The sequence below is a fragment of the Argiope bruennichi genome, chromosome 8 (assembly GCF_947563725.1).
Source record: "Argiope bruennichi chromosome 8, qqArgBrue1.1, whole genome shotgun sequence".
Classification (NCBI taxonomy): domain Eukaryota; kingdom Metazoa; phylum Arthropoda; class Arachnida; order Araneae; family Araneidae; genus Argiope; species Argiope bruennichi.
Genome location: NC_079158.1, coordinates 68,945,656 through 68,973,304, shown reverse-complemented (window position 1 = coordinate 68,973,304; position 27,649 = coordinate 68,945,656). Strand labels below are relative to the sequence as shown.

The 27,649-nt window shown below is 28.5% G+C and overlaps 1 long non-coding RNA gene across 1 annotated transcript in view; it reads left to right on the top strand.

Annotated features, from left to right (window-relative positions):
• Positions 1-26,991, top strand: part of LOC129981759 (uncharacterized) — a 37,995-nt gene extending 11,004 nt beyond the window's left edge. Inside the window, exon 3 of the long non-coding RNA XR_008785355.1 lies at positions 26,686-26,991. This is a non-coding gene — a long non-coding RNA (uncharacterized LOC129981759). The remainder of the gene's footprint in view (positions 1-26,685) is intronic.
• Positions 26,992-27,649: the final 658 nt, after the last annotated feature.

The window sequence follows — 27,649 nt, the reverse complement described above, 5'->3', positions numbered from 1 at the left end:
ATATATGTTTACTGAGAAGGAAAAATTGAAATAATATGTAACACAAGTATTTATAGTATTTTCATTAAAATTAGAAAAATCATTCTCATTACTTTTAATCAATCTTATCTGAAAGGTTGCATGGTTTTTATTTTTTTTTTATTTTATTTATTTATGTTTTTTTTTTTTTTTTTTTTTTTTTTTTGAGAAAGAGAGGGAATATTAGTATTTCCGAGTTTAAAATTAATAATCTTCTTACAAAGAATGCCTTTAACATCATTAATCTGGCTTTTAATTTTCTATGATGATATTTACGTTTAAAAATTAGAGTAAATATGCATTTCTACATTCAAAGATACTGAGAACAAATGTTGACCACATAAGTTTCGTTGTGTGTGACATTACAGTATCATAAATAAGAAACGTGATTTTTATTTCGGTGCCTTCTGCTAAAAAGGTACTAGATTTAATGACTCGAAGTTTTTCACAAAATTTATATATATATATATATATATATATATATATATATATATATATATATATATATATATATATATATATATATATATATATATATATATATATATACATATATATATATATAAAAGAAATTGAACAAAATACAATCATTACGAAATTTCAATTAAAATATTATTTCTGATTCAAACTAAAAAAACTAAAAAAATTAAAAAAGATGCAAGTGTATTTAGACTAACTACTAAAACTACTGCTACTACTAAAACACAGATGAACTTAACCAAATTAGTATAATAGTTAAGTTAATATAAGCAAAAAGAATTAAAAAAAAAAAAAAAAAAAAAAAGGAAAAGAAATGATGAATCCGGCCTAAAGACTTTCTCAAGAGTTACCCTCAAATAGGGATTCAAACAAGGGATTTTTTTGTGAGGGCTCTGAGTTTCGTACAAAAATATTGACCCATCGTGACCCGAAAATCCCCTGAAATGGAGGCCTTAGAGATAAACTAGTTTCATAGAAACAAAACAATAATATATAACTTCCAAATCCAAGCGAAATTACAATAACAAACATAAACTACAAAAGATCACTCACAAACCAAAAATATCATTAAAACAAAAAGAAAATAACATACCAGTAGCAGGTAAAACTCCAGACTACTCTACAAAAAAGACACCTCGCTACACTACATTTCGCTTCTGAGCGCTTCGTCATTCTAAGTAATAATTGGAGGCCCTCAGCGCCATCTATTGAGTTAGTTAACATGTACTGGAAAGCATGTTTTTACTTGTGAAATAAAGATAAACCTTCTCTTATTAAAACTTCTATATTGCAAATGTTTTTGGGAAATTCGTTAGTAGTTAAGTTTTAATGAGATTATTTGTTGCTTCAATATAAGAAATTTTGTTATTACAAATTTTTTAATCCTGTTAAATTCTGAAACAAATAAATTTTTGAAAATTTTAGTGTTTAAATTAGAATGGTAATTACTAATTTTAATTATTTAAAAGCTGAATTCATCTTTTTTATCATAAATACCTACTAATGTTTTACCATTAAAAATTTCTATTTTTAAATCTAGATAGATAGTTTTAAGTTGATTTTCGTTTGCTTTAGTTAGAACTAAACCTTTTGGATAACAATTAGTAACAATATTAGTATTCTCTAAGTTTAACAAAAGTAAGTCATAAGTATATCTCCAACCGTTTATTAAATTGTATTTAATTATTTTTTCTCATAATAATATCGGAAAATATTCGCTAAAGCACTTGAGCCTTCCCTTGTTTGAATCCCTGCCTTAGGGTGACCTTTGAGAAAGTTTTCAGGCCGGATTCCTCATTTTTTTTAAATTTTATTATTTTCATGTTACAAGCCATCAATAACATTATTCAGAGATGTTTGCAAGTCTCTGAAGCATGCCGCTCATATAATGCCGATTGAAGATTGGGTTTAATTCAAAATGTAAATAATCAGAATCTTTTAGGTTTTTAGAATTCACAATCCTTTGTCGAAATTTACTTAGAGAAAATACAAAAATAAAGCGTTAATTAAAGAAACGAAGAAAAAATTACTTAATAAGAATATCTGATAAATAATAGTGAAATGCTTAATATGTGAGATATCCTGTTTGAATTTTAATTCGTAACTATTTTTTTAATCATATGGGGGAATAAGAAAAAAAAAATTGAACATTTTTAAAAATACAGGACTCAATATTTTAGATTGCAGAAGCATTGCTTTATTCGAAATAACTTCAAACAGGTAAAAAAAAAGATATAAAAACAAACTCTTGATTGTTACGACGTAGTCAATATCAGAATGAAAATTTACCTGTTTCCAGAGGTGAGATTTTCAGAGGTTTCCAGAGAATGATAAAAGAAAAATGCTCCGATAAAAAAAAAAAAAAAAATCTTTTTTGCAACAGATTTTCTAGTCTATTAAACAGCTGCAGGTTCTTTATAAATGTGTGTGTGTGTGTTTTGTTTGCAATCTTTCATAGAAATTTACATAGGAGAAACACGCAAGTAAAACATTAATTAAGGAAACGAAAAAAAAAAAAAGTTTAATAAAATATCTGATAAAATGATAAAGAAATACTTAATATGGGTTTGAATCATGTTTGAATTTCAATACGTAACTATTTTTTAATCATAGAAGGGAATAAGAAAAAGTTAGGAATTTTAAAACCTCATTCTGTTCTCTTAAAAGTGTACTGTTCGTTTCAAAATCCCGAGACTTGCACTTTACTAAATGGTGATAAGCAGAAAAACTCGCGTTATTACTCCTTCTAACTTCGTAAATAATCTGAATTTATCCTATTACTAAATGTAAACATCTCCTCTTTTCATCTTTCCTCTCAGCCCTTTTTTTTGACGAAATAAACGTTCCCTAGAACATGCGCAAAAGCGCGGAGATTTTCAGAATACGAGAATGTATAATATATAAATATGTCCTCAAGAATATTTGGTTAAATTAAAGCATGTCAGCAAACATTTTTACTGTGATAACACAGCAAATGGAGTAGCCAGTTCAGATAGACTCTCAGAACCATTGGTTGAAATGAATTATGAGCTGTTACAAATCAGAAATGCGGAAATTTCTCCAGAAAATGTAGCTTCATTGTTCAATCTTTTTCAAACTAACGACAGCGATTCCTTTTGTAATTTTTCACATTTGCATGGAGATTGATTATTTTAAGGTTTTCTTATTTGTAAATATGCATTCATTGCTCACGAACGACTACTGAGCTGATATGAAAAACAAATTTGGCTCATTTAAGTTCGCCGTTCATTGCTCGAACTAGCCAATGTCTGTCGGAACAGAGCCCGCCTCAGAATGCAGCAATGCTCCCAAACGACATGGATTAAACATGGAAGAATGGTTGCGAACACCTGGAGTGAGCTCTAATAGAGCGCGACACGCATCCTATCAGCGGACAATCGGGCCGCTTTGCCCATAATGGGCATTTCGTTTCACTTTCGCGCCCTCTGTGTGGCCCTTCATTCTTATTCTGACACAAAAGGGAACTTCATTAGGCCGCCTCTTCACATCACACGTGTTCAAAAAATCTGCCAGCAGCTCTAGTTCAAAAACCATAAGATGATGGTTGATTTTTAGATTCAGTGCTAGAATAATAAGTTGTCATTTCTTTATTCATCAGTGAAATTAAAGTGGAGAATAAAGCTTTTTAAACTTTGGTTCTGGTCCCAAGTAAGGTTATGTAAATTAATAATGGGACATCGAAAAAATACACTGCTTGCAATTGCAGGTTGCTGACAGAATATTAGGCATTTTTATTTTATTCGCTCACCAATTTAAGTTGTAAGATAGAACTTCATAAATTCTACCTTGTCACTTTATAGAAAGCTATAATTAAATGCTGGAACCATGGAAATATTTATAGTGTTTTTGTCATAATAATTAGTAACATTTGATTAAAATTTATAGCTGTTTATCATAAATGAACGCAATATTCTTTTTCGATTCCTGGTTATACATGCACTTGTATTAACGAAAAAATGTGGTGATCGTAGAGTGGATACAGGATAATTCTCAGGTTAAAATGGCGTCCTCAGTGAAAAAGTTTAAAAAATCCTTTTGTCACAGATTCAGAAATTATGAACCTTGGTACCAATTAGGATACAGTAAATGATAGTGATACTAAATACTAAACTATATTGTTTGCCAAAGGATTCTAAATCCCTTTGCGCATGCGTAGGATGCGTTTAATTCGACAAAATAGGGGTGAGAGGAAAGATGATAGGAGGAAATGTTTATATTTAACAATAAAGTAAATTCCAGAAATCCGTACATCTTTCCACCTTTCATTCCTCAGTGAGACAGAATCGACGAAAAGTGGTTGTCTGAGGATACTGAAACGAAAAGTATATATTTTACTCGAGAATATTTAAAGTTAACAGCTTACTTGAGAATAATCTTATTTATTTTATTTTATTCTATCCTTTATTCTATAATCTTTTTATTCTATTATTTTAATTTTTATAGAAGAATTCCCTTTATACAAAATTTATGAAATATTTATCAACTTTTCTCAAAGGCTTGACATTTTTATTATATTCTTTAGTATTTTTAAATTTAAATGCTAGAGCTTTTGAATTCTTAACATGCTTAGTTATCTTTTTAAGATTGCCTGTATTGCATTTTAAAATTTCTAATGTGTGTTTAATATTTTTTAAGATAAGACTTTTAAATTTCTAATGTTTTTAAGATTAAGTATATTCAATTTATAAATATATTTTACTCTTCAATGTCTTTAAAATTCATGATTCATAAATTTTAACATCCTTGAAAGGTTTTTGAACGTTTTTGGATTAACTGCATAAATATTGTAAATTATCTCTCTCTTTCAATATTTAATGTTTCGTTATGTGCAGCTTTTATTTATCATTTATTTTTGCGCTCATTTTATTACGCATTTTGTAAGTAGAATTTTTTTCGATAGCGTGCGATTTTCTATTAAAATGGAAAAAAAAAAAAAAAAAATCCTGAGACTTGAAAATATTTGAGCGAATGCATATATCAAGATCTTCAGTACTGTGTCTTCTTACTATGACTATGACTTACATAGACTATGTACTATGTCTTCTTACATATCATCAATTAATAATTCATGATTTACCGTTTATGTGAAAATTTCGGCCTTCAAAATACGTTGCGATTACCGATGGAGATGAAATATTATTTCCTGATCAAAATGAGATTCTTTGCAGGATAAGCAAATACCTAGCATCGCTAGGCCGCAGTAGGTAGATTATTAAAATTCGTATTCTTCTTATTGCAAATAAATAAATTTGTAAAAAATACAAATCCTGTAAATTATGAAACATTTGGATGAAATTGGGACTTTATCAAACGTAATTGGTTAGGTTTCTATATGTTTCATTATGTTCACTTAGTTATTAGGGTATTCATGAAACCAAGCATCTGCTTCAATAATATTGAGTACAAATGTAAATGGTGAGTAGTCTGGAATCATGATAAATAAACAAAAACATATTCATATAATTAGTAAAATAAATGAAATGGTAGCTTAAAATTAATTATTAATATAGTAAAATATGCTGAATTGGGTAGCTAAATAGTTCATATGCCTCATAATATGCGATTCTTAAAGCTGCAAAATGACCTAAATCCACCACTAGCACCCTAATAAAAAAAAATTTTAGGGAGCAAAGTTTAGTTTAGTTTTGTTATATTAACGACCCGTTTGAAGCAACACTAGGGCTATTTTGGGACAGACCTCGTAATTTTGAACCGCTGTCAGATGACGAGGACGACACCTGAGCTGGCATCCCCCTACCCACACTACACCATGCCAGCAGGAGGACGTTTGGTTAGGACGGATTTAACGTGCAACAGACCTCCTTACACGACGGTTCTTCGGAAGAATCGGGTCCCGAACCTGAAATCCTCAGGTTCCGAAGCCGAGACCTTACCACCATGCCACCGCGGCCCTTTAAAAAAAAGCAAGGAGTATTGTTTATAGGATAGTAATAAATTGCTTTAAAATTCATAGCTGTTTCTAAGCAAATAATTATTTGTCGTTAATATAGAACTTTTTTATTCAAACAAAGCTGTAGATAATTCTGAGACTTTTTTTATTTTTGTATTAAAGCAACTAGTTATTTATTAAAGAAAATGATATAAATGATTTCAATTATAATGATGTTTGTTGCTTTAAATTTAAACCAATTTCATTTAATATTCCTTATTTCAAACATTTTATTAATCCTATTAATGCTACTGAACATATATATGACTATTTATTAGTTTTCTAGGCATCGCTGTCATTTAAATTTACTTCTGACTTTAAGTACTATTTAAACCAAAAATTCTTTAATTGATGAAATAAATAAATACCATGTTAGCTACAGTCTTAATTTTTTTTTTCCTACGCCTGTATGACAGTATTTTCCATTGACAAGTCGTTGTTTTTCTTACATTCTGCGCATGAGCTGTTATAAGCGTCGTTCCTACGACCTGTCCGTCTGTAGACGAGGCACGCGTTCCCTCTTGACCCTATCTTGCGGTTTTCTAGGCTGCTTTGATATTTGTCCAGTTTACCTACAATTTATCGGTAAACTAGACAGGCATCCAAGAACCCCAGGAAACAGCGAGAGGATCAAGGGGGGAGGGGCGTTGGAACACGGCTATACTGGGATGACAATATTTAAATTCTCAAACTTGTGATAAAGAAAATTGTGAATTGCCCTCTTTCTTCATTTAACTTTCTGATTTAAAAAGCTGAAAGAAATAAAAGGTTGAATAAATATTGTTAAATCTTTAATTTCAAAAAAAAAAAAAAAAAAAATTCAACTTATTATTTTTTGAAATTTTCTTATGATTTAAAATAAAATTTTCTCGACTAACGATTAAACTTATATAACAATTTAAGCTTTGAAATGTATTTCAAAAATGAATAAAAATTACTTTCATTTAAAATATTTTCTTTCAGTTTTTTTTTTTTTTAATAATGTCATATTATTATTACATTACTTTCTATTTTATTTAAACATTTTGTATTTTAAGATTTACGAAATCAATATAACCATTAAAAAATTCTTCACTCATTTTTGTATTTATGGAATAGAATCTAGAGACCAAAAAAGGAAAACAAATTTGGTTGCAAGACATAAAAAAAGCCATATTAAAACTTAGTATCATGTTTAAACGTTTTGGGATCTTATTACGTTTATTTATATTTTTCTAAAAATGACTTAAAGAACTGTATCTATCAAAGTTGGACAAAACAATAAACTACTCGAAATTGAAATTCAGACAATTAAAGCTATTTTTGCAGTAAGAGAGTGATATAATCAAATCAGTTTATTGACTTTCGTTTCTCGTTTAAGAAGTGCTTTCATGAATTTTTGATTTAAAAAAAAAGTTTAATTTCTAACTTCAAAAGAATGTAGTCCACTGCATTTTCCAAATGATAAGATTTTGTAAGTTTGAGGCAATGCCTCGAGAATCACAAGCAGCTATTCTTATTGAAGTCGCTAAATTTATTTTAGATGGCAAATATATTTACTCACATAAAGAATAAAACTACGATCCCATAGGTTAACTAATCCTGGGATTGTGCCTGTTTAGAGGCAACGTTTCTACAACCGTGGTTGCCTATCCCAGGTGAATTTTGTCTTAAGATGGCCGATAAATTTACTCAGAGACTTTAAAAAGATAAAACAGAAGTACAGTTTCCAAATATTATGACTGTGTTTGAGAAAAGAAAGTCAATCGAAATTTATAAGAATGAATAATGAAGATCAACTAGTAAATAATTTTATTATACCAAATATCTACAGTGAAATGTTTTTGATTAATCAAAAAATCAAAGTATTATGGCTGTGTCTGAGAAAAGAGAGACCTTCGAAACTTATAAGGATGGATAATAAAGATCGACTAGTAAATAGGTTTCAGCTTTTGGACCAGACGATTAAAGGATCGAAATTTTATTATACCAAAGATACACCGGGAGATGCATTTGATGCCGAAAAGTCAAACATCCTTTTTCTGGAATGAAAGCTAAAGAGAAAGATATCAACCTGGTATCATTTTCATCAACAGGTCTTGGCTGAAATTTTCATTCCTGCTTCTATTAAACCGGAAAAAATATTCCGCTTCTATTAAACCAGATATTACTTGACTAAAAAAATCTATACCATTACAAAAGTTATGATTCAAACTATCCAAATGTCGTATCAATAGTCAAACTTCAACACTATTTTAATGTACAAAAAACTGATTTTCAGTTTTGAATTTAGCATTATATAACAATTAGGCAGGACTTTTGTAAAATGGGGTATCAAATCTTCGATCTTTTGAAATATATATTTAGGACACATCTCACCTAGGCTTCTGTCATACTAAATTATATTTTGATATGTAAAGGCTTCTGGTACGCTAAATTATATTTTGATATGTAAAGGCTTCTGGTACGCTAAATTATATTTTATCATGTAAAGGCTTTGGGCATACTAAACTAGATTTTGATATTCTAGGCTTTTGGTACTTAAACTATATTTTAATACGTCTAGACGTCTGGAATTTTAAACTATATTTTGATGTTACTCTTAAATTGAAAATGGCTGTAAAGAAAACAAATAGAACTATTTAAGAAGTACCTATGAATGAATGAAGAATTTCTTAAAGGTGAGGGGTGTTATCAACTCCTTAGTTTGTCTATTCTTTAAAAATTAATAACCGAAATGAAATAAAGTTCATTCAATAACGAAACTACAAAACTGGTTTATTGGGCTTTGACAATAAAAAAACACGATTTCGCCTTTGTAATTTCTGAATAGTCCCAGAATCCTTACCTGCTGTCAGTGTTCTGTACCCGAAGTACCAGTTTGCTTTGTGTTGAAGATGTAATTTGGTGCGCTTGAGTGGCAGGCCAGCATGGCGCCTGATAGACAACAACTAATAAGTCTCAGACAAGAGCTCACGCCCCTAAATACACCCCTTCAACCTCTGAGTTGGCCCCCATATCGTGCAGGGTTGCAAAATCATTCTAGAGATCAAAGACAGCCATGTTGGCGAGAAGCATTCGAAAGATTTCATATGCCTGTGTGAATTAAATATGGATTTTTTTTATGTATTGATGAAACGTAAATTTCCAATAGTATTTAATTTTCTTGAGGTTGTGTTTTTACAAAATGATCGCGTACAACAAAAAAAGTTTTTATACAGATTATTTTTGAGTGTAAACCATGAATAAGTTAGTTTCTATCTACAGTTCAAAATTGGTAGTGCTATTAAACAACTATTATAATTTAAATTTGTAAAATTAAGAAACATGTCTTAACCTAGATGAATTAATCAAACGAGCCACGAAGCGAGACATCATTCAGTTTCGTCAATCGATTAGTAGATATTGTTCGTAATTTTAAATCTGCATTATTAAAACTTATATGCGCGATTTTAATTTTTTACTAATTGCCTCGGGTGGCTGGCTCGCCGTTAATATTGGTTAAAACAGATTTCAGATAAATCGCTTAGATATAACTTCATGTCTGTGATTCCGCCAAGTTGACTGGTATAAAAAACATGTTATTTTAATTGTCTTACTTAAGTTTATTTATTATGAACATGGATCTGTCTAATGGAGACGGCCACATAATATCAATTAAAAACGCAAGTATTGGATCTATCTTCTACAGTTTGCGATATTGTTATTTCCCTTCCTTTATTTGGATTGCAATTACACATATATTAAACATAATCCTTCTTTTTTATATCTTTCAACAATGGAAGAAAATCACGTGATAAACTATTTGAGGAAACAAATAAAAGATTTTGAATTTCAGCACTACAGTATACATATATATATTGTATATATTTTTATATATATTATATAAATATATACAATATTTATACATATTTATATATATTGTTTATATATATATATACAAAAATCAGCAAAAATTCACTCTACTATTAAACTGATATAATTAAAAAGGCAATTTTTGCAAACTTTGAAGCGGTATAAAATTCATGTTTGTGTAGTAATACATTCGAAAAACATCAATATTCAGTTTTAAGTAATTAAAATTTCAAAAAAGAATTGCCCCGAGATACACATTTCCAACCTCCTGTAGAGCGCCAACACTTCACATACACTTTCATCTTTTTTATTAATAGAGGCAAGGAAGGGATTATATCTTTTCTCTCATTTAAATTCTGTATATTTGGTTAAAGCAAATTACTGAAATCCAAACCAGAATTTAACGGCGATTCAAAAATGAATTTCCAAATAAACAGTGCTGTCAGATTTGAAAGAATTTATTACTGTTATAAAAAACAATAAAATTCTAACCTTAGCGAGATCGTAACTTGAACAATCACTGCAATCCATGATTTATGTAGAATATATGAAACCAAATTGTCTTCTTACAGATTTATATGAGAAAATATATGAAAACTCAAGATGGACTACCTCCATTATTTATTGCCTTTTAAAGACTGCTCTGGTAATAAAAAAAATATCATATAGAGAAGAGCAAATTTAAAATTTCACTTCAAAATTTTAGACTTAAATCTATTAGCATAATGACAATGGCTAAAACACTGGATGGGGTAAGCTGAAAGATTTTTTCTTTCTGACTAAAATTTTTCTTAATAAATATTTATCTAAATGTTTGCAATTTTCTAATCAAAAATATATAAAAAATTTATTTCATTTCACTGGACACGCAAATGTCTTGTTTATAAAATTGTCCATTTACAAATAAAAAAAGCTTCTGTTAAGATTACTGTGGAGAACATTTAATTAAAAAGATAGATTTGTATTATATTAACAAGAACTCGAATATCATTTCTAGGCACTTGAGATACAGTTTAACTTTGGTCAAGAAAATACCTTTTGGGTTTTACCTTAATAGTTACTTAGACATACATTTTTAATTTCTTATTGAAAAAAATCCAAGTTTCTCGGATATTTGTAGAATGTGTACAGCATTTACTTATATTTTTGAACTTGCACAACCTTTTTAGTTCCCCAATCTCTGACATTCAAAGACGACAATCTTCTGAATGAAATACGATTACACGATTAACACATCGCCAGCAGCAGTGACACGTGCCTCATTCTAACTTGACGCTGCGCATGTCTGTCACTTCCCATTACTACAAATGGAACAAACCACAAACAGACATCATTTGCGAACTTCAGCTGCGGGGCGATAAATTCTTAACATAGACCCCCTCCGTCCATAAAGAAAGGTAAGCAGGGGACAACAGAGAATCCCCAACCCCCATCAAAAAGTTTTTATCCTAAAAAGAATGAGATTTGTCTTGCGGTTGAAAACAAATGGCAGGAGCGGCAAAGATGAAAACCGTATAACCCCATTACCGAACCTCTTGGGGGGCCCGCTACAAGAGGGGCCGTCGGACTGACGTCTCTATGCTGACAGGGGCACAATAGGGCGGGACGATCAAAGAACCACTTAGAACGCCGACAGAAACATTTCACACCATGTGGCTGTAGGGGGTTAGCTGTGAAAATTAGGGTCGGTCATGCGTTTTGTTCTGACTGGATGTTCTGTGGGCCATATATCAAATGGATGTTGACAGGTTTTGGATTTATAGAATAAAAATATTGGGCGACTGATATTATAAATAATTTTAGAGTAACTGGTTTCTCTCAATGTCGATTTTGCTATTGATTAGAAAGTATTGATACCAATTTTCTTAAGTGTTTTCTCTTTTCGTTATAGTCAAATGGTCTGTTTAAGGACCTGAAATCGATAATCAATATTGTCATCGTTATTATACCGCAGAATGGATATACATTTACTTAAGTAGTTGATTTCTTCAAACTGGAAATATAGTAAAGGAAGTTATAAATAATTTCAAATTGTTCTTGCAACTGACATTTTACAGTCGCGCATTTATGCGATTAAATTATACAAAACTTTGATTTTTTTTTGAAATTTAATAATTTATAGATATTTTATTTATTTATTGAAGCTTTTAACTATTTATTAAGGAGGCACTTTTTCACCAGTGAAATTTATTTTATTTACGCCAGTCAATTTAATTATCATGGATGGTTTTCCACGACCAGTTTGTCATTTGTATTCTTTACGGAAGAAATTTGAATAAATTACGTTTTAATGGATATTAAAATTATTCTAATCATTTTCTTTCATTCAGAAAGATACTTTCTTAAAAGAAAACGCGGGGCGAATCGGCATTTTGTCTAGGATTTCGGGTACCAGCTTCTTTCCCAGCGTTTTAACACGTTAACGAATTGGTATGAACCGGTTGCAGCTGGTTGCGGTATAAACCGGTATTAAAATAAAACAGTGAGTTTGGATATTAAATTTCCAAATTGGGAATAAATCACCATAGAGTTTTCTCTGATAGCCCAAAATATGTTGCGTCATCTTTAGTATTCTATAGACATATTTAATAGCATTTTTCCTGAATAGACTTTCAGATAAGAAATATCGAAACGACATGTATGAAAAATTTTAAAAAGCTTAGCAAGAAAGAAAGACATATTAAGCATTAAACAAACTATGTAACCCGACGAGTCTAATCATACTCTAACCCTTCAGATATATGATTAGACTCGTTTTTCGAAGCTTTTGTGTCGCAAAGTCAGATCGATGGAAAATATTAAATATCATTTCCGATTAAACTTGTGTAGTTAAAATATTAAATGCGCGATTTTGAATAATATTATGTTAAAAAAATTTAAAAGCGTAATAAAAAAAAAAAAAAAAAAAAAAAAAAAACCTGTTTTTTGACAGAACTGGGAATGTGAGCTTTTATTTCTGCCTATTTTATAAAATATATTATTTTAAGCTAAACGAATCACGATTATCCTTTTTCTTGTAAGATCAGCATGCGTAATGAAGAACAAAATGGGAAGCTTCTGTCTTCAAATTTCCTGAATATGCTTATTTATGTTCTAACCAGCGGGACTATTTCCCGAAAATTTTGTGCAAATTCTTTAATAAATGTAGTTTTGTATTATTAGCCTCATACTATTAAGAATAATAATTAGGAAAAAGCTTATTATCATGCGATCTTTGATGATTAATCAATAAAATGCGATTAATTGCGAAATTACCCAAGCACCAGAATACCAAATATGTATTTTGGTCATCTTTTTTCTGACCGATTGAAACACAAATTTGACGTACAATCACAGCTGTAGTCCCAAAATCATATGCCAAACTGTATATATTTAAGTCACTGCATTTTTCTCTTCATGTTTACAGGGTTGTGAAAATACAACCAGACAGATGGTAAGTCCCTTGATGGATTTGGTTTCAATTTTTATAGGCATCTACACATTAGATGTTGAATCTGTGTACTAAATTTTATCTATTTATCTCATATCGTTTTGTAATAATCGTGCTGAGTTATTAGGACACTCGGATAGACAGACTTCCTCTAATTTGGATTTGGATTTCATTCAAAATATGATAGAAATCTACAAATCTAGTGTAAAATCCATTTACCAAATTCAATCCATCTACTTCAAAGCATTTGTTAGCTATTTTTGTCTCAGACAGGCGAAAAGACAGACATAATGCCAAAAATCCGGTTTACGAAATATGAGCGATCTGTAACGTGTGTATTCGTCAAAATTCAGAGATCGAATTTCTTGACGATTACAATGCTTCTTCTATACATCGTATATGAGAAAATAAAAGAGATAGATAACTAATAGAAAATAAAGCACTGGATAATTTCCACATTACAAGTTTGCGTAATATGTTCCGAAGCTCGTATAGCTTTGAATTTCAAGTCTTTACTTTCAGTTATTCCAAAGGTTTGTTGAATACTTGTTGCATTCGATTTTTAATAACTTAATAACTGAAAAGTATTGGATAATGCAACCACTTTTGTACAGTTTATTTGGTGCATCCCTTTCTTTCACTGAAAAAGTTTCAAAATCACGATTGTGTGTGTGTCTATGAGTCCATATTCTAATGCAAAAATTCTTGACATGTACGATATAGAAGTCTGTCTTTGTAACTCTGAATCATCAAGGTAACTCTATCAGGGTCTCTTCGAATATGGGAAGGAAAAGCTGCAAATGTGGTGAGGGGTTCTTATTTTCCATGTGGCTACATTCAGATTACCTTGGATTACTTTGAAAGGAGTAATTTCTACTTGCAAAATAGTTAAGTAACATTAATGAGGTTATAGTAATTCACTTTTTTTTTTGCAAAATATCAAGATATTCCTTTATCATCTTCTTTATTCATACCTTTATTATCTTCATTTCGATGACAGAACAGACGGCTTAAATGGAAAAGGGACACTGACAATGGTTATTAGGAGTTCAAACTTAAGTTTCCGAATGCTGTCGCGACGAACAACATTCAACTACCCCGGATGCTAAAACTAGGGAAATATGGTAAATATATGGCTGATATGGCAAATCAAAATAAGATTACTGAGAGTTCAAATGCCTAAACGACTGGTTAAAACGGAATTGAAAGAAAATATTTGTCGCCGAATTTTTGGATTCTCGGGTCGATAGTATTTTGATGATATTACAGATTTGAAAATTATATTGCTATATATATATCAGTGGTTAAAAAATATTATACTTTCCAGCTCCAAAGTTTTAATATTTGTTAAATAATTTAACTTGAAATGAGAATCATTCACATTTTTTCTTGTTAACTTTTTTAGAGATTTTGGAATGGGAATATTATAACATTTGCTATTGAGGAATATATTGTTCCTTTTTTTAACACTAAAAGTTAATTACGCTGAACTATCATGACTCATTTATCACGGTTAAAAGAAGTTTCCGTTCACGGTCATGTTCAATGTGACTAGGAGAATCGTCTTGTTTAATTTTATGTCGAAACTGGTAGTAATGAAGCTGATTAAAATTAAATTTATTGCGTCAACTTAACCTTATTCATCATTCATAATTTTTTGATCATTGCAATACGGTGTTGATAACCAGTATTTCTATATTTATTGAAATACAGCATTTCAATGAAATAAAAATAAAGTTGAGGATAAAAAGGATCAATAATTCAAACTTTACCTATTTGTTGAGTTGTGTAATTTATTAAACACAATTAATTTAACGGTTATAAGTTTTTTAAAACTTGTTTATCATTTATGTATTTAATTTAAATTGCTTTCATTACGAGCTGACACTCTACAATTGATTTATTAAAAAAGAAGAAAGTGTAATTCACTAATAAAAAGACAAAACACGAACTCTAAATGCATTATAGTATCTTCATGCTTTAATAACTCATAATATAATTTTAATATTATGCACCTTTCTCTGTCTTAAGAACTATTCATTTTACAATTGGAGTCCATAATGAGGTCGATGATGTTTTGAAAAATGTATGCAGTCTATGCAGTTTAAAAATGCACTTAAGTTATAAAGTTATATTATGCAATTAAAAAAATATATGCAGTCTTTGGTGTCATAATTTCTATAAATATAATAAGAGAATTGTATTAAATTCCGCTCTGTTTTAACAAGATTTAAATTTGACACAGGTGGTGTTGTGAGTACTATAAAGTCTTGCATGTATTTTGATCATTTTTTCACTTTAAAAAGGCATTTATTGAGAAAAATTGGTACAATATATATCAATCAAAATATTTTCCATCATTTTGTACAATTTTTTCCCATTTTCGTCCAATTAGTCTTGCAGATAATTGTCTTCGAATTTTTTTTATCCTCCAAGCCGCTCTTTGTCATTGACATCGAAATCATCTCCCTTAAATCGTTGAAATCAAAACCGGGGATATGACGGAGCAGCACCACCATAAGGTTCTAAAAGTGTCTGATGGGCTTCAGTAGTAGATTTCTTCAAATTAAACAAAACAAAATAATAAATAATAATAAAAATAAATAAATGTCGAAAATGCAATTTGGAGCTTTCCATAATTGAGCTCTTTATACACTGAATAATTCAATAATATTAAATCGAAAACTTTCAAAATGATAACAATAGCATAATAGTAAATTGGTAAAACCTAAAACCATTGTCGTTTATATAGATACTTGAAATGTTTACCAATAGGTGTCGCTCATTAAAATACATGCAAGCACCTAATACAATTTCTACTTTATTATATCTTGACACCAACTTCATGACTGTAGCTGTCACTGTTCTACAGGTAAGGTAAGTCTATGTAGATAGAACCTTCAGTTATTAACGAATTACTGCCATCAATGTTGAATTTCCAAAATTTTCCAAATTTTACATTTTTAAATAAGATTTGGCTTTACAATATAATGATTAATTAAGTGGTTATGAAATCTTATAAAAATCGTGCCCATATCTTTATATTGTAAGTCTAAATTAGGGCTATCTAGTATTTTGAACCAAAATATGACATTTTGATTGATGCATCGTTTTCAAGCGGTCTCTTCAAAAGCAGACTAAAGAGTTTTCATTGCATTAAGGGGGTCTACGAAGTCATTCCTGTAATTTTTTCACTCACCCCCACCATTTGCAAGATAATACGGTAAAATGCTTTGCAAAGTGTTCCCCCTCGGAAACTTTTGAATGATAACAGGGCAGAAGAGATCAAAGCGTTGCCGACGACACTATTGACATTAGGTTGGAACCATACCACGCTCAAACAATGGATGTACGCGAGAAAATGAGACCTGTACAAAGTGGAACCACTCAAAATGTTGACAGAAAGCGGAGGATTAAATTTGCGGTGGAAGGGCCATATATTCTTCACTCTGTCTGTTGTCACGTGGCCTGTTGAGAAAGAAATAAAAAGAAGGATTCTGGGTAAATGATAGTACAGGTGGAGCAAGAAAGGATGTGACATCAGAAGAAAAAAAACTCTAGCGTTTGTTGTTTGGAGCTCTCCGACTTTGCTTTGAGTTTTAATACCACTGCAAACAATGAATATGGATAAACTAGAATGACTTTTAAAATATTCTTAAGACCGCGGTACTGAACATTTTGGCACCACTTTCCATGTCATTTTCAACAGGCTCTCTTTTAAATGATCCTTCAATATGTAAATAATGAATATTGTAACTTTTTATTTAAGGCAGGGTGGGTGGGTGGGTGGTTCTTATATGTAATGGTTTATATAAATAGATATGATAGGTTGTAATTTATACTCGCATGAACATAAAATTTTTCATACTTTACGGACTTTGTGTGTGCTTTCTTTTAAAAATATTTTTATACTTTTTTTTTTTTATCCATCCAAGAAATTACACACATCATTGTTAAAAATAACTTCTGCAACCAGAAGAGAATCTTATACTTGTAGAAATTATACTAAATAATTGAAAAAAAAGGATTTCAACATTCATTACGATCAGATTTAACTAATTCTGTTACATTTAAAAGAAATTAGCAGGATATTAATTTATTCTCCACTTTTTAAGTTTAGCTATATTTTATATAATTCACTTCTTTATAGCGTTTTAAAAGTAATTTTATTTTATATAACTATACATTATTTTTCGAATTTTATTTTTATAATACGTTTTTGATTATGTTTAAAATGATTTAGTTTTTGAAATTTTTGTGCCTTTTTTTTTAATGTTTTTATATTGATTTTATTTGATCCATAGAACACGTCATTATGAAAATAACTGCTATAATCATCGAGAATTTTCTATTGAGAAAAATAATTTTTCTCAATAGAATCTTTTTTTTATCCATCCAAGAAATAGAATTTCTCGGCCAATTGAAGAGAATGATTCTCAGTATTCATTCTAAAAATGCCGAAAATTTATCAGTGTTTTTAATACCTAAAAAAAAGGATAAAGAATGCATTACTTTTTTATTTTCAATTATTCTTCGCCATTTAAGCTGAACTATAATTTATAGATACTTCTTCTTCAAAATTCCGTAAAGATAGTGACTTTTTATTATAAATTAGTTGTTTGCAAATTAATTTTTAGCTTATTTTAAAACCATTTCGGTACATTACTGATTAAAGCTTTATAAGCAATGAACTGCAGAAAAAAAAAACTTGCTATAGACGTTATTAATATTTATTGCAAAAAAACTCAGTATATAAATATGTTTTTGATAAAAAAAATAATAAAATAAAATAAAAAGTTGAGTTACTTCTAGCACATTTCAATTCACTAAAATTTCCCCAACGGTCAATTTAAAACTAACGAATGAACTAACAAATTTCTATTTTGCTAAAGTTCGTTAATTTAGTTGTTATTCTGCAAAATTTAAACATATTAATCCACAAGAAAATGTTTTCTTACTTTACTATCTTACTTAATTATCTTGTTTTCTTATTTACGACTAAAATGTCTCTTTACTTAACTCATGTAGTTTATAAAAATCTGAAAGAAAGCCCTACAAATGTTATATCATCCTTATATTTACTTTTATTGGCTATGTAGCGGCAGTCCAAAGTTTGGAAAGTCCTTTGGTCAAGTTTTACTTGACATTCTGTCCGCTGAAGCTATTAAGTCATAATTTAAATGCAATGTTTTCAAACAAATTCAATTTTTTTTTTCAAACAAAGTGATCTGCTATCATGTGAAAAAGGCTTGATGTCATTCGTCAAATAAAAGTTGAACATATTAAACACAAGGAAATCCCGAATGCAATATAAAATAAATTAGCTTCTAAACCGTGGAATAAGCAGTTGTCATATTTAAAAATTTCTTCTCATGTGCACTGTCATTCATTTACCTCGAAACTTCCACCACAAACAGAACCCATAACCACAATTTATAACAATCTTTCTTATAAATTTGTCGGAAAAAATATACATTAAAAGAAAGTTACTTGTATCCACTTTAATTAATGCTCTAATTGCAGATTTCAGTCATGATATGTTTTTTTTAAATCGAGATAAAAGTCACGTTTTCAACGGAAAATCTGGGTATAGATAGATAGATTTGGAATATTTATTGTTGTTTCAAATACATAAGAATGTTAAGGACACTAGTGATTAGCGTGCCTAATGATAACGTCCTTTGAATTAATTAATATTGCCACTTAATTATAGATTATGAGGGTTAATAAATTAACTATTCCCTTGATAACAAGGTCACGAAATGCTGTTAACTTCTAGCAATGTTTAAGATAAGATAGATTGTTACCTCTTTCGTTATCTTAATTCTCATTTATGCTAGAAGAGGAGAGGTGGAGTGAGAGGTGTTCTGTCTCAATGCGTTTGAAATCACTTAAAATTCCAATTTGCTTTCTTTTTTTCATTTTTTAAATTTAATTCATAAATGCCATTTGCATGAATTTGTAATTAATTTTTTTTTCTAAATTCATAAATGATGGTTCATTGTATAATTTGAAATTATTTCGTTGGATAACTTTAACATTAAGTTATTAATGGCAGTTATAATATTAACTACTTTGTGCAATATGCTACGTTTTATTTGATCAAAAATGAATTTAAAGAATTATTACTCCGTTTTAGAAATCACTGAAAATGTTTAATTTCTATCTCTATTAGTAATTAATGAGAATGCGTATGCTGACAATGTACCCTGAAAAAAAAAAATTCTGGATGACATTCTACTATGGATGACGTACCACTCTAGATCCAAATTTGATAACTCTAAATAAAACAGACCGACGAGACTGCTTGATCCAAAGCTATCAAATTTGGAACAAATATATTTTAGAAAATGAAAATGAAAAACTTGAGACGTTTTTTGAAAATTTTTTTAACTTAGATATGAGTTCATTAAAAAGAAATTTTTGATATTTTTCTGTGATATTTTCGGAAAATATCATTGCTTAAAAATTCCTATAATTGCTTTTTACACCATTTTAAATTTTAAAAAAAACTTTTTTTTATAAAAACCAGTTTAGCAGTCATGCAGTTTTATATTTTTTACATAATTTTCAATAATACATTTCAGCTGAATTGAAATTCAAGCTGGTTTCATTGTTCAACGCAAAATCTAATAGCGTGATTTTCTTCTATATTTGTTCTATATATAATGAAAAAATGATAATAATGTAGAGAGATAATGAAAGATTCTTTTCACTTACAAAAGTGAAGTTGCACTAAAACAGAAGACGACATGAAATTATAAAATAGATTAGCTGGATAGCTTAATGTTACTATGGGACTATATTATTTAAAGGTACATTTACCCAAGTACAGAGCAAGTGTAAGGTTATTAAAATAACAAAAAGTATGTTGCTGCTTAAATATATTTTTTGAGGGAATCATGAGCAAAGTAAATAAATAAAAATAAATGAAACTTTTACACAAGAGATTTAATTGAAAAAAAAGCACAACCAATATTTCCTACATATTAGCTGTTCAACAATGGCGGCTAGTTCGTAATAAAATAGGTAAAAAGAAAAATTTTTGAAGAAGTTTCCACTTATAGTAAAATTTCTCTTATATAGCTGCAAAGAAACCTCGCCGATGCCGGAAAATTGAATATTATTTTCTAGAATTTATCGTTTTATGTTTTGTGGCGCAATCTGTCGAAATTACAGTGTGTCAATCATTGAATTTGTTTTATTATCTGTTGAAGACAAATAAATAAAAAAGTATAGAAGATCATATATATTATTTAGAATTTAAACATCTATACATAATTTTTAAAAATAGAATTTTAGAAAATTTTCCATATATATTATCGATACAAATGCTAACTATCGAATGCCTGAAGATTATTTAATACCAACCCACAGAGCAAACACCAATTTAAAAGTAATAGCCTTTGAGTAAGTTAAAACTTCTATTTGTTCAGTTTATAGAGAGTATTCAAATTCTAGAAATTGTCACTATATTCACTATTTCTTCAGAAATTCACTATGTGGCGAAACTGTTAACATAATTTTTATCATTTAGTAATTTGAATTTGCATAGATGATATTATTTCATGAAAGATAGGAATTTCTTATTGTGAGAACATACAACATCGAATATTTGCCTGCTTACAAGACAGGGGCAAGAATTTAAAAATATCGTGGGAATTCAGTAAATCAGTTTCAATACTGAATACAATCAATGCTGAAGTTTCAGTAAATCAACTGTGGATTTCAATGGATAAATCTCATGAAACTCTAATTAATAATGAATTCTAATTAATGCCAGTTAATTATTAATAATTTGTTCTATTCATCATATTACTTTCCTCATTCGTGTGTTTTCTTTAATCTCTCCTGTCTCTTCTTCATGTTCTTTCTCCCTTATTTGAACTAGTTTGATAATTTCTTCGTCAGAATTGTCTACATCCATAAAAGCCTTCAACTTCTCTTCACTGACACTACATTTCCTAAACAACCCACAGTTTCGAACACGATTACTAGAAATGTTTTAAAACCAAAAAAGTTTCGATATATCCCCCCCCCCCCATTATTAAATAATCAGCCCATTACGCATTTTTGCTTCATAATGTTTATAGGTTTGATAATATTTTCAAATCGCATTCGAAACTCTCTACAGAGCAGACTGCTGAACCTAGTACTATTAAATGTGGCACGTAATTATTTCTTGGTCAGTAAATGTTAAATAAAAAAAGTTATTTTAAAATTTTTAATTAAAACTTCAAAGAAAGGTTCAAGTTTTCCTTCAATAACGTTCGAATATATTAGCGCTAAAACATCGTTTCTATACCATTTTAGAACATCAAAAAAATTAGCTTCTCAATGACGTCAACTTTATTTCCGTATATTTTGTTTCTTTAATTTTAATAAATTTAAAAATGTTTTAGATATATTTTACAGTAATATTTTTCATTTCATTATTTTATTCATTATCTTGATACATATGCACGTTGTTACGATATTAAATGCATTTCCGTGAGTGTATTATAACTTTTATAGCGAAACACAAAATTTTAAAAGTAATATAAGGGTAGACGAATTATGTCAAAAATATTTCCTGTATCCTGACCTTGTTAGCGTTCTTGAGTGCACAATGGATCTATAGACAAAATAGATAACTCTTTAGAGTTTTAAAGTATTCAAAACGTTTTGAGAATTCTTTATTAGTATTTTGAATGTTATTCAATTTTGTGTTTATATTTTATTACATGAGAGCCATACGAATATACTATATACGAATTTATTCAGATTGAAACCAATTATTTTTTTTGGTTTGAGAATATTACGATTTTTTATGCCTTCAACTTTTTTTTTTACGGTTGTCTGACTGTCTTGCAAGTCAACAATTCTGGAAAGCGCTTGGCATTAAAGTTGTTCAATTTTGCTGGAAAAGCTATAATTTTTTTCTTAATATTTTCATTTAAAACTAATTCTAAATTTACTGTTTGCGAAACTGTAAAAAACTCTTTTTTTAATCGAATTTTTTTTGATGAGATAACAAAGTTCCTTGAAGGTGAAGTGGAATAAAATGTTTTTTTAATTAAAAAATCATTTTTATATAATATTTTTAAATAAAGTCTCTAAATTTAGATTAAATTAAAATAAGTAAAAGATATCTGAATTTGATAGTTAAGAAAGTAGAAAGATAACCTTATTGTATTGAAACCTCTGTATGACTTAATCTTACTCTATGTGAATGTTATTACAGTTATAAATAAGAAATGCTATCACAGTTTCAGAAATTCATTCAGTATTGCTATTAGGAACACGTGCGAGTCGTTTTTTAAGCTTCCACGGAGAAAGAAATCGCTACACCTGAGGTCTGGGGATTTGAGGAATCACTTAATTTCTAAATTTTATTTTATCTAATTATATTTCATAAATTTTTAAAAATAATAAAATAAATAAAAAATAAATATTAAAATACTTATAATAAATAAATATATAAAGCGTAATATAAAAATAAATATATATATATAAACATATTTTAAAAAATAAAAATAATAAGCTCAGATATACTCGACTCTCTTTAATTTTTCTATTTAGTAAGCTTAAATTAAGAATTTTAGTTTATACGTTTAAAAACACCATTGTTTTAGTATCAGTTGATTCGGTTCTGGTTCGGAGAAAGTTTACCAGATGTTTTTCAATTTAGTTCAAACTAGTAGTCCTGCAAATTTCAAAGGCCTGCATTGCATTCTTTAAGGTTACACCATTGCCAGAGAGACGAGTTTTGTTTCCAAGACAAATTTCTCGAAAAGAAGTGAAAAAGGGGGGTGGAGGAAGGCATCTGTCTGACAACTTCCTCGCTCTGGTTATCTATCGATGCTCCAAAGCTATAAAAGTCGAGAAGCAATTTTTCCCTCTGTCTTCGACCCATGTTTATTTGCTTTCTTATCTTCTGCTGCCAAAACGCTACTCCAAACATTAAATCAGGCTTTTTTACTTCTCTGCTCTACAGCAAAGTCATGTTGTGAATTCGAAATGTGCTGATAAAAGCAGAGTGTGCAATAGAGTAACTCATCGCTGTTTTTTGTCTTCCCCTTCCTACTTTTTATTTTAACGTTAAATGCCAAAAGATAAATGTATTTTGTGAAAAAATTAAATATTCTGATATAGAAGGAAATAAGGCAATTTCTTTACAATTTTACTCCTCTTTCAAACATTTTACGAGCCAATAAAAGATACGTTTGATACTTATTTCACGGGTGGGCAAACCTCTTGGAATGCATACATTTTGCTCCTTTTATCATTAAACTAGTACTAAAAGAAAAAAAATAAGGCTAAAACGTATTAATACGAATTGCGCAGCAAATTATCTAAATTGTTAAGTAGTAATTGTACGTGTCGTAATGTGTTAAAAGGAATTTTCACTCGAATCAGCAAAATCTTAAGGTCAAGCATATTATTATATTGCTGATCACATACTATTTTGAACAGTAAAATCGCGATTTAGTTATCAAGAATTTAAAATGGAATATATGAACTGATATTCTGTTTCAAGTTAATGATATGTTAAGTGAATTAATGCTTATATTGCTAATCACATACACTTTTGAATAGTAAAATTGTGATTAAGTTATCAGGATTTTCAAATGTAATATGTGAACTGAAATTTTGTCTCAAGTTAATGTAATGTTAAGTGAATAAATGGTTATATTGCTAATCACATACTGATTTGAACAGCCAAAATTGTGATTTAGCTATCTAGATTTTAAAATGAAATGCATGAATTGAAATTTTGTGTAGATTTAATGAAATATCAAGTGAATCAATACTAATATTTCTAATCTCTTACTTTTTACTTTCTCGTATACGTAGTACAGAAAAAGCATAGAAATTTTCAAAAAATTTGAATTCAAGATTTTGACGAATCTTTACGTTTCAGACCACCCAGAGATCGGGGGGGGGGAAACCACTTTTGTTAAATGTCCGCCGGTCTGTATGTGACAACATAACTCGAAAACTCTTTGCGCTAGACGGGTGAAATTTGGTATACAAACTTAAATATGTAGAGAATGTATTGGCTCTCTGCAGGACATATCTTTTTATTTAGTGTTTCCAAATTTGGTACTATTATAATACTTTGGAGAGGGGGTATGGAGTAATATAATAATAATACTAAGGGTATGTACATCTCAAAGCGACTTTTTTTCATGAAATATTTATTAGGGTTTTAATTTAATTAAAATTCATACAATTATTATACCTTGGTAAGTATGTGCATACTAGAGCATTTTTTATTAAATGTTTATTAGAATTTTTATTAATTAAAAATTCGGCATTTTCCAGTGATAATCCCACACATTTTTTTATTATTTTAAAATTTAAAAAAATGATTTTTTTTTTATCACACCACTTTATTTGATGTTTAAATTTTTCCTGAATTTTGGTTATATTTAAAAAAGTATCTTTGGGTGATTTTCAACAATAAATTTTCTTTTCGCAGTTAAATTTAGAACGTTTTCATTGTTTCATCAAATTTAAAATACATGATTTTCTCCAATTGTTAAAAACTGAAGAAAAACATACTATATTTATTATCTGCGCAGTTTACGCGAAAAATTTATTATCTTAATTTAACATTACAAACACTTTAAAAGTTAAACAGTATTATGATTATCCAGAATAAATTAGGGTACAGAAATACAAGTTTAATCGCTAATAGATTATATTGAAAATAATTAATAATATTTTAATTTATTCATCTGCTTTCGATATTGCAGAAGCCCTCTGTATTACAAATGCATTACTTTCAATTTAAAGGCTCATCCATAAAATATATCTGCTTTAATATTTCTCTGGTGACATTCAAATACTTTTTTTATTTTTTATAACACTTTTCACATAAACTATTTGATGAAATCTTGATTCAACATTTATTAGTATGTTTTGCAGCAATTTTTGTATCGATATTTCAAATAAAGTGTACAGTGTTATTTTCCATTTGATAACAATTTATTAGCATTATAAGGAAGTTTTTGATCAGCAAAATATCATTTGAAAATTAAATAAATTAACTATTAAGAACTGTGATCCAACAGTTAATTTCTTAATCATTATAAATTCATATATTTCCAATCAGTAAATTATTATAAATGATACAAAGAATTATAATTTTTTTGTTGTTTAAATCAATGAGCGTGCTGTTGAAAAATATATAAATTATTGATATTTAATTTTTTACTTTTAATGCCAAATTAGTAATATTTAATGAATTATTCTTCATGCTTTAACATATTAAATACAGAAAACTCCTATCTTCTAAGATAACAATTGGCAGAATTATGAAACTTTCAGGCAACCTCCAAGAAATCCTGAGGGTTGATTCATATATCATTCTCATGGTGGCAACTGAAAGAGTCTAAAATTGCCTTCAAATAGTAATGCATAAAGTTGATAAGTTTTATTTGTAAAAAAAAAAAAAAAAAAAAAAAAAATTGAATTAAAATATTGGCTTTGGTATGTTAAGAATATTTTAAGGAATGTTTAATAGATCAGGGAAGGAGGAGATTATCTGGATTTCAGGAGAAAGGTGGGGAAGTTTTTTCCACCTCTCTGAACCAGAATATTTGAAAACAATTAATTAAAAAGAGATTGTGAAAATTCAAAATATTATTTTGCTTCAAAAAATTAAGAACATAAATTAAAAGTGCCAGAGTTTCAGAACAAACATCGATGTGATTTAATAAATAGGTGTCAAATTGGGTGTCAATTTAGGATTGTAAATTGAATTTGAAATTGTCCCAGCTAATATGGAGAGACTTGAGACATTCATGTCAACATTAGTAACAGCAAGAATGCATGCATAGAATTTTAAAACATTTAGTGAAATTATGATTAAAGCTAGAATTATTTGGATAAACATGCTTAGAATATTCTATACATAGTAAAAATTGAGAACTTAAATTCATATATGCTATTTTTTTTAAACTTCAGTTCTTAAAACAAATTTTAATGCGAGTATTAATTGTAATTAATAAATGGAACAATAATTCTTTTTCATAATTTAAAGAAACTTCTGTTGCATCTTTTCAACCCGGAGCAAAAAAGAGGTGGCTGGTTAATCCAAAACTTTGATAATTTTACTTAAATAAAATTTTATATGTAATAAATTGTAAATATTTTTGATCACAATGTTTCTTAATTTGTAAATATTTTTGTATGGGGTATGAATCAGTAAATAAGATCAATGAACATTTCTTTTAGAATGTTAAATGAAATATATAGTTTATATTTATCTGATGCTTTATTTAATAAATAAAGAAAAATTAAAAGATTGAAAATTATGAAAACTAAATAGTTTTTAAATAGCTTTTAAATAAAAGCACTAATTTTGACATTTAATAATATACAACACAAATTTTTCTACATTTAATCATAAGCAGAAATTTGTATTTATGTTTTATTTTATTGAATTCCAATTTATTTATTCCAGATTTCTTAAAGCAATTGGAGAAAGCGCAGCGGAGAATTGATTCGAAAAGGCTTTTATTGCAGACTCGGAGAGATTGAAGAAATGGGAAATGAACCAAAAGGTGCTGCTGCCATCTAGCGACTATTTATTCAACTTTTTAAATTGATTGACTCGATTCATTGAAGTTTTCTTTCTGAATTTAGAATTTTAACATTTTAAAATAATGAAATTTAATATAATAAATACGTAATGATATTTTGGGTAAAAATTTAAATGAAGCAAAATAAACTTTACTTTTATAAAAATCAATATGAAAAGAATAAAAGCGTTCGGACCTGAAAGTGCGTTTCTTGGCATGCTTCCATTAAAAATCAAATTTTTATGATTAACTTAATAGATATAAGTTCTCAAATACATCATTCAGGAATTCAAATAACTCTTTGCAGCAAATAAATGAATAATTTGTGAAATGAAACTTGCTAATAACTTTATTGACAAAATTCAAATTTTCATTGAAAACGTATTCAATAAACAGCCATTAAAAATATAAATATACTGGACAGTATAACACATTAACTGCCAATTTATTTGAAATTTTTGGCCATATAAGTTATATATATATATATATATATATATATATATATATATATATATATATATATATATATATATATATATATATATATATATATATATATATATATATATATATATATATATATATATATATATATATATATATATATATATATATATATATATGCAAAAAATTATATAACAATATAATTATATTCAAATTATGCTTCGCTTTGAAAATATTTAATATTTTAGAAAAAGGGCATAGTAATAAAATGAAGAATAAAACCAATTTCAATAAATAAACCAAAAGACTGAGTAAGTAACAAATCATTACTATAACCACAAAGTTATATGTTATGTACGGCATTTTATTAATATATAAAACTAAACCAAAAATATAATGATT